Genomic DNA, 6,449 nt, shown 5'->3' on the forward strand with positions numbered 1-6,449 from the left:
CATTGTATTCCAACAATATATGAGGTATATAAACAAACACCATAATTCAACTATTTGAAAAAGTAGCCCCAAATATATACCATTAATAGACATACCGACAAATGAAGAGCAAATTTCCTTGTCCTCCGAGTGACTCCCATATTCCTCCATAAACAAGTGATGCTCAATAATAATACTTCTTGTTCTTCTCCTAAATCCCTTTCTAGGTTATGTGTAATTTTTCGAACAATATTTCCACCATATATAGCAATTTTCAGTATGTAAGTATTTGCTTGGTGTAGTCCATCCACGCATTTATAATCAGGAGTCCTCCTAAATTTCTTCCAAGGGGTAGAAATCTTTTCCTTGGTACGATTTACACGCAGTGGATTAGCAACCAAACAAGTTAGTCCGTTAATCAACAATCAAATAAAATAAACTAATAAATAGATATACTAGTTAGCATCATAATTAGCATCCCTTCCCTCATAGCACGCGCTCCCGCACAGGTGCATGTGGTTCTTCCGGCTGGCCTGTCGACCGTGCAGTTGCTAGATGTTTCACACTATAAATAACAATAGAAATTCCTTCAACTAATGGCTTGAAATTCCAGTAATTTTTAGACTAAAACTTCTGTTCTGGATTATGTAGGAAGCAGCCACAACAGGCGTGGTAAGACCTGCAGTTTCTGAGCAGTTGCTCGTTCAACTTGCCAAGTCGTCCAGTGAAGATTTTAGAGCAGCGGCAACCTTGTCAGGGCAGAGGATTCAGCCATTATACAGACTAAGAGCTCTCCAGCCGTTGGCCTCCCAGCGGGCTCGAAAAATCGCCGCCTGAAGACGAACCGATGCTAAAATCGGCATGGGGGCGATCGGGTTCCGAGCCGATGCCCTTAGGGTTGGCCCCAGGCGCCTGTTTTAAACTTTTCTAAACATTTATTTGACTAAAATTCGGTGAACGGGACAAATATTGGGGAAACAGTACATACTTCGGCGAACTGAAATAGTTTTTTACATAGATAAAATACTTAGAAAAAAACAAAGAGGCCGCGACTACAGGCCGAATAACGTGCTGAGAGAGGCGAAGTCGCTGCCGTCGTCGCCGCCGTTGTCCTCGTCGTCCTTCTCCTCCTTCACGCGGCCGCCCCTGCTGGACCCCTACCTGGGATCGCCCTGGAGGACCGGTGGCGGCGCGTCGTCGTCGCTGTCGTCGTCGATGATGACGACGGCTCCCTCATCGCGGCCACGGCGCCGAGCGGCGAACTGCACAAAGGAGCGGTGCTGGCGCTCCAGCTCCGTCCGTGCCCGGTCTTCGCGCGCCCACTTCAAGGCCGTCGCGTCGTCCAGCCCTGGCTCCGTCTTCACGCCGGCGAGCCATGGATCCGTCTTTACGGCGGCGAGCCCTGGCTCCGTCTTCACGGCGGCGAGCCCCGGCTCCGTCTTCGTCTTGACGAAGCGGGGAGGAGCCGAGGAGGAGGCGCGCCCGCCCTCGTTGATGACGATGTCGGCGCTGCGTGTGCGCTGGCCGAGTGGCGTCTCCGCGGTCTCCGCGGGCTCGGCCTTGACGTCGAACAACGCCGACGACCTGGAGGAGTGGGAGGAGGAGCGGGAGGAGGAAGAAGAGGAGCCGGCCCTCCTCGGCATCCATTGGCTGCCGCTCCGGCGGGGGACCGGGGCTGCCGGGTACGTCAACTGCGGGTCGTTGCCGCCCTCGAGGTGCTGGAGGACGGCGTGGAGAGTGCGGCCGGGGGCGCCCCACCACAGGCGGTGACCCTCGCTGTTCTTGATCCCCCACACCACCGGCGCCCCGTTGGTGGAGGCCAGCCGCTCCGCCTGCCGACGCTGGAAGTACGCCGCCATGCCTCGTGGTTGCCGGCAGCATACTGCGGGAGGGCCTGCTGCTCCTTCGTCAGCGACGCCCGCACGCGGTCGACCTCGTCGGCGAAGTAGTCGGCGCGCGCGGTGACGTCGGGCAACGAGGGAATGGGGACGCCACCGGCATTGAGCTTCCACCGCCCCGGCGCGCGCATGTCGGGAGGCGCCGGGACGTTGGCCTCGAACAGCAGGTAGGCTTCCCACTCGTGCAACGAGCGGCGGCCGAAGCCATTGGCCGCCGCCCCATCGCCGGGGAACCTCTCGCCCATCGCCGCGGCTGGGCACGGGGAGAGTGGGGAGGAACATCAGCGGCGGCGGCGCATGGGGAGAGAGAGCTCGGCGGCTGTGGGCGGGGTGCGGCCACAGGCGAGGGGAGGCGCTGCTTATATAGCGGCCGGGGGGTGTGGGCGCCGTGTGTACGCGTGGCAGGAGGTGGTGCGTCGCCGCGCCGTGCCTCCCGTGAGGAATCAACGAAAGGCTGACCGGTGGCAGCCTTGGTATTGATTCCCCGCGGGAAACCGAGGCGACGAGGACGACGAGGCGCGGGGGTCACTGACTCGGCGGACCCGCCGTTCTTTCGCGCCAAAAGCGATTGCCCCGGCGCCCCCAGGCGCCCCCAGCGCGCCTGGTTCGACCTGGGTCCACTGACGTCAGTTTCGGCCAAAACCGGCGAAAAACAGGCTTCTGGAACGCGACTTGGCCGATTTTTCGACGTCGGCACTAAAAAATCGTCTGGGAGGGCCTGTTGATGGCGCAGCTAAAGATGCTCTAACTTACTTACCTTGTAGGAGGCGCCGGGTTCTGTGTGTAGATGATTTGTGGACAGTTCCGAGTGAGGTCGACGAGGGCCAAGGTGTCCACCTTGGCGCGTGGGCAGGATTCATCGACAGACTTCCTCGTGGCTCGATTCCGAAGCAAGGCACCAGCAGGGATGCACACGTACATAAACGTTAGCCTGATTGATTCCCAGTAGTAGTTCGTAGCAATGATAGACTTGATTTCCTCCGTCCTTTGATCCATGTGAATATGCAAGAATTCGTTTGCGTTTCTTTCCAAGCTTCCGTGCAGATCAATTACTAGACCTAAGGATTGATCTGTATCAGCTTTCACGTGAGGAGTAGTCAAATCAATCAGATATTGGGTTCCGTGCAGATCAAGAGCAAGCACTACTCGGACTTGTTTGCGTTGATCGACGTGCGGAAGTGAGACGCCGTTCTCCTCGGACTTGGTCGATGGTTTGCAACGCAGCGTAATGCAAGGTCTCCTCAACATGATCCCGCGGAAAAGAAAATCTGCAGGCGGCGAATTTTGGCAAAGATTGCCGCAAGCTTGTGGGATTCCACGGACTTGTACAAAAGGGCCAGAAGAGATCCACGCAGCACGCTACAGCGCGCACGTAGCACACATCAGATGAATTGGTGAAGTCGATGGTGGTAGCGCGTGGAGAAGCATCGGGAGGCAGACCGACGTGATAGTTTGCAGCGGACTTAGAGCGGCGGCAGAGTACGCAGCTGATCTGAAATTACCAACGATAACCACGTCGGCAGAGTTGCACAGCAGATTAGGATCGTGACGGTATGACCTTAGCTCGGATGTCAAAAATTTAGGGTTTGTGGTCTACCCCTATTTCTCTGCGCTTACCCGTGGTGCCGCTCATAATTCGCATATTTGAGGCTACGAGTAAGGACCTTCTTATGTGTCTTTTCAAATAGTCCACTTCTTATACAGATATAAGGTTTCTAGTTTTTTCCACTAGTTTTCGCGATAGAGTCCATATCAAATTACCAACAACGATCGTATTTGTCTGTTAAAGGATTCTACCCGTTATGTCCCCGGAGCACGTGCTTGTGAGCAACGCGCTATAATAGAGTGTAAATTCCTTCAATTATGTAGATCAACATTAGAGCTGTAACTAATTATACGATCTAGCTCCTTCCAATTATCAGTGTATCCGGATAGTCTTTCCAATATAAATAGTACTCCCTCCGTCCGGAAATACTCGTCGGGGGAATGAATGTATCTAGATGTATTTTAGTTCTAGATACATTTATTTTTATGCATTTTTTCGACAAGTATTTCCGGACGGAGGGAGTACATTGTATTGCACTGACAATTGACCAGCTTCCTTAAGCATATAAAACTTACGGAATCGATAACTCCCGAACGACCCGTACTTTTGAATCTCGTCCCGAACGTGTCCTAAACCGTCAGATGAGCCGCACTGATCTTGATGCAGAGCACAATGCCACGTCATTTTGTTTGAGCGTTCGGGACGACCGACCAGACCACCGAACGCATCGGCTTATCCACTCGCCCACCCCAGCCAACGCTCACTTTTTCCCCTTTCTTCACATCACAAGCGGGGGAGACGAGCTCCTGTGGGGTGGCTGCCCTGCAAGTGTCACCGGAGACCGCGGCGGGAGGAGCTCGCGCGGTGGACGCCTCGGCGGCGCGGGGAGGAGCTCGCGCGGTGGAGGCCTCGGTGGTGTGCGGATGAGGTCGTGCCCGCGGCGGAGGAGCTCGAGACCGCGGCGGGAGGAGCTCGCGCGGTGGACGCCCCCGGTGGAGGAGTTCTTGCGTGGCCGCGGCCGGGAGGATCTTGTACGGTGGATGCCCCAGCGGCGCGGGGAGGAGCTCGTGTGTGGCCTCGGCGGGGCGGAGAAGCACGACAGGTCCCTGGCGGCGGGTTGAATCCCTCCGCGTGCTCCTCACTGGCGTGAGCCCATGCCGCCGCGATTTCTGGTCCGCGCGACCGGCTGGAGGTGCGGCCGTGGGCGGGGGCCGAGTGCGGCCTGCTCGCTTGCGCCGTCGCGGCGGGCCTCGAGGCCGTCCCCCTCCGTGAGACCTTCGCCGACGCTGACCATCCGGCCTCCGACCCGCTCCAGGGTACCCCTTCCTCCGCAAGCTCGTCCCTGAACCGGTCAAGGTGCCGCCATCGGCAGACGCCGAGCGCGCCTGCTCGCCCACGCCGACGCGGCCGGCGTCGGGTCTGCCTCTATTCGCGTGGTCCTCGCCGCTGTGGCCAGCACCAGGCGCAGTGCTCGAGTGTGAACGAAGCCAGTGACGAGGACGTGACCGAGGTGCTGCTCGCGGCGGCGAGCAGCACCAGGCGCGAGCTCCGGGGGTGAACTACAAGGCCTTCAGCCGCGCCATCGAGCCACACAACTTCATTTACATGCAGGTAGCATCCCGTATCTGCAGGCTGCCAAGGTGTTCTGATCCTGTACCTGCACGTAGCCTCCTGCTCACCCCTTCTGTTCATTTTTTCAGTTCATCAACCTTCAAAATTGCCATGTCTTTGTCCGAGACACATCACAAATTCGTAATTACACTCTCACTTTTATTTCTTGAGTAACTGTACTAGTAAACGCATGGCGATTGAAAAGTATATTTGCCATGGCAACCAAAATCATGTGAACTTTTGTTAAGTTTTATAGATGATGTTGCCATGGCAACTAAAGCATATGTTTGCCATGACGGCAACCTATTCATCGTGTGTTTTTTCATATGTATTCGAATAGTTTTTCCATGGTTAAGTTTTATAAGTTCTATAGTTTATGGGTCATGCAATTTTTTTGTATACGGATACATATAATGGCACCTTTTTCTTACACAAAGCATGACAAGTATAATGAGAACAACATGGCAATATTTTCACATGCATCTGCCATGGTGAATTGTGTTTCATATTTTTTGTGTTTACTTTATATACATGACAATTTTTCTGTTGCCATGACAAATATGTTGCCATGCCGATTCAATTTTTGTTGCCATGACATTTCAAATCATGTTTTTTCGTTGCCATGGTAATAAAACAATATATATTGCCATGGGTAGCTTCATGGCATTTGGGAGTCGGGGCTGTTCATATGTATTTGCCATGGCAAATTTTAATACTTCCTCATTAAAAATGTTCTTTGCCATGGCAAGTGTTGTTTTTTGGTGCCAATATTATTTTTCCATGGCAATTTTACCTTTTTGACATAGAAAATTTACCTACATTGCCACGGCAATATAGTGCCTTTAAATGAAAAAGAAAAAGGTGGCACAATTGTCTTTTAATTTGGCCATGGCAATTTTTCCTATATTGACATGGCAAATTTAATTATAACGGCATGGCAAAAAAAGTAAACTCTTTTTTTCTGTGAGATTTTTTTAAAAGTTGCCATATTGCTTGCAAATTTTGCCATGGCAATTTTTAACCTTTGCATACATGTCAATATAATCTCTAATGGCAATTTTTTCCATGCCAAATTAACTTTTATGGGACTATGGCAATTTACTCTAATTTTCTAGCAAGAGTTTATTATTCACGATATGGCGAAAATCTAAAAACACTTTTTGCCATGGCAAAATCTGCAAGTAATATGGCAACTTTTAGTAAACCTTATCTAAAAAATGTGCGTGAAATTGCCATGGCCAAAAAAATTATATAAAAGAAACAAACTTGCCATGCGCCGTAAAGTGAATTTGCCGTGGCAAATTCACCAAATAACATGGCAAATTTTATCTAAAAATTTGTGCATGATTTTGCCATGGCAAAAGTATTTATCTAAAAGAAAGAAATTTACCATGGAAATTTTTTAATGACTTTTC

The 6,449-nt window shown here is 52.0% G+C and overlaps 1 long non-coding RNA gene across 1 annotated transcript; it reads left to right on the top strand.

The window, feature by feature from the left end:
• Positions 1–4,032: 4,032 nt before the first annotated feature.
• Positions 4,033–5,504, top strand: LOC123079792 (uncharacterized). Its single transcript, XR_006438110.1, has 2 exons — positions 4,033–5,034; positions 5,124–5,504. It is a non-coding gene; the product is annotated as an uncharacterized lncRNA (long non-coding RNA).
• The last annotated feature ends 945 nt before the right edge of the window (positions 5,505–6,449 follow it).

The sequence above is a fragment of the Triticum aestivum genome, chromosome 3D (genome assembly GCF_018294505.1).
Source record: "Triticum aestivum cultivar Chinese Spring chromosome 3D, IWGSC CS RefSeq v2.1, whole genome shotgun sequence".
NCBI classification, from domain to species: Eukaryota; Viridiplantae; Streptophyta; class Magnoliopsida; order Poales; family Poaceae; genus Triticum; species Triticum aestivum.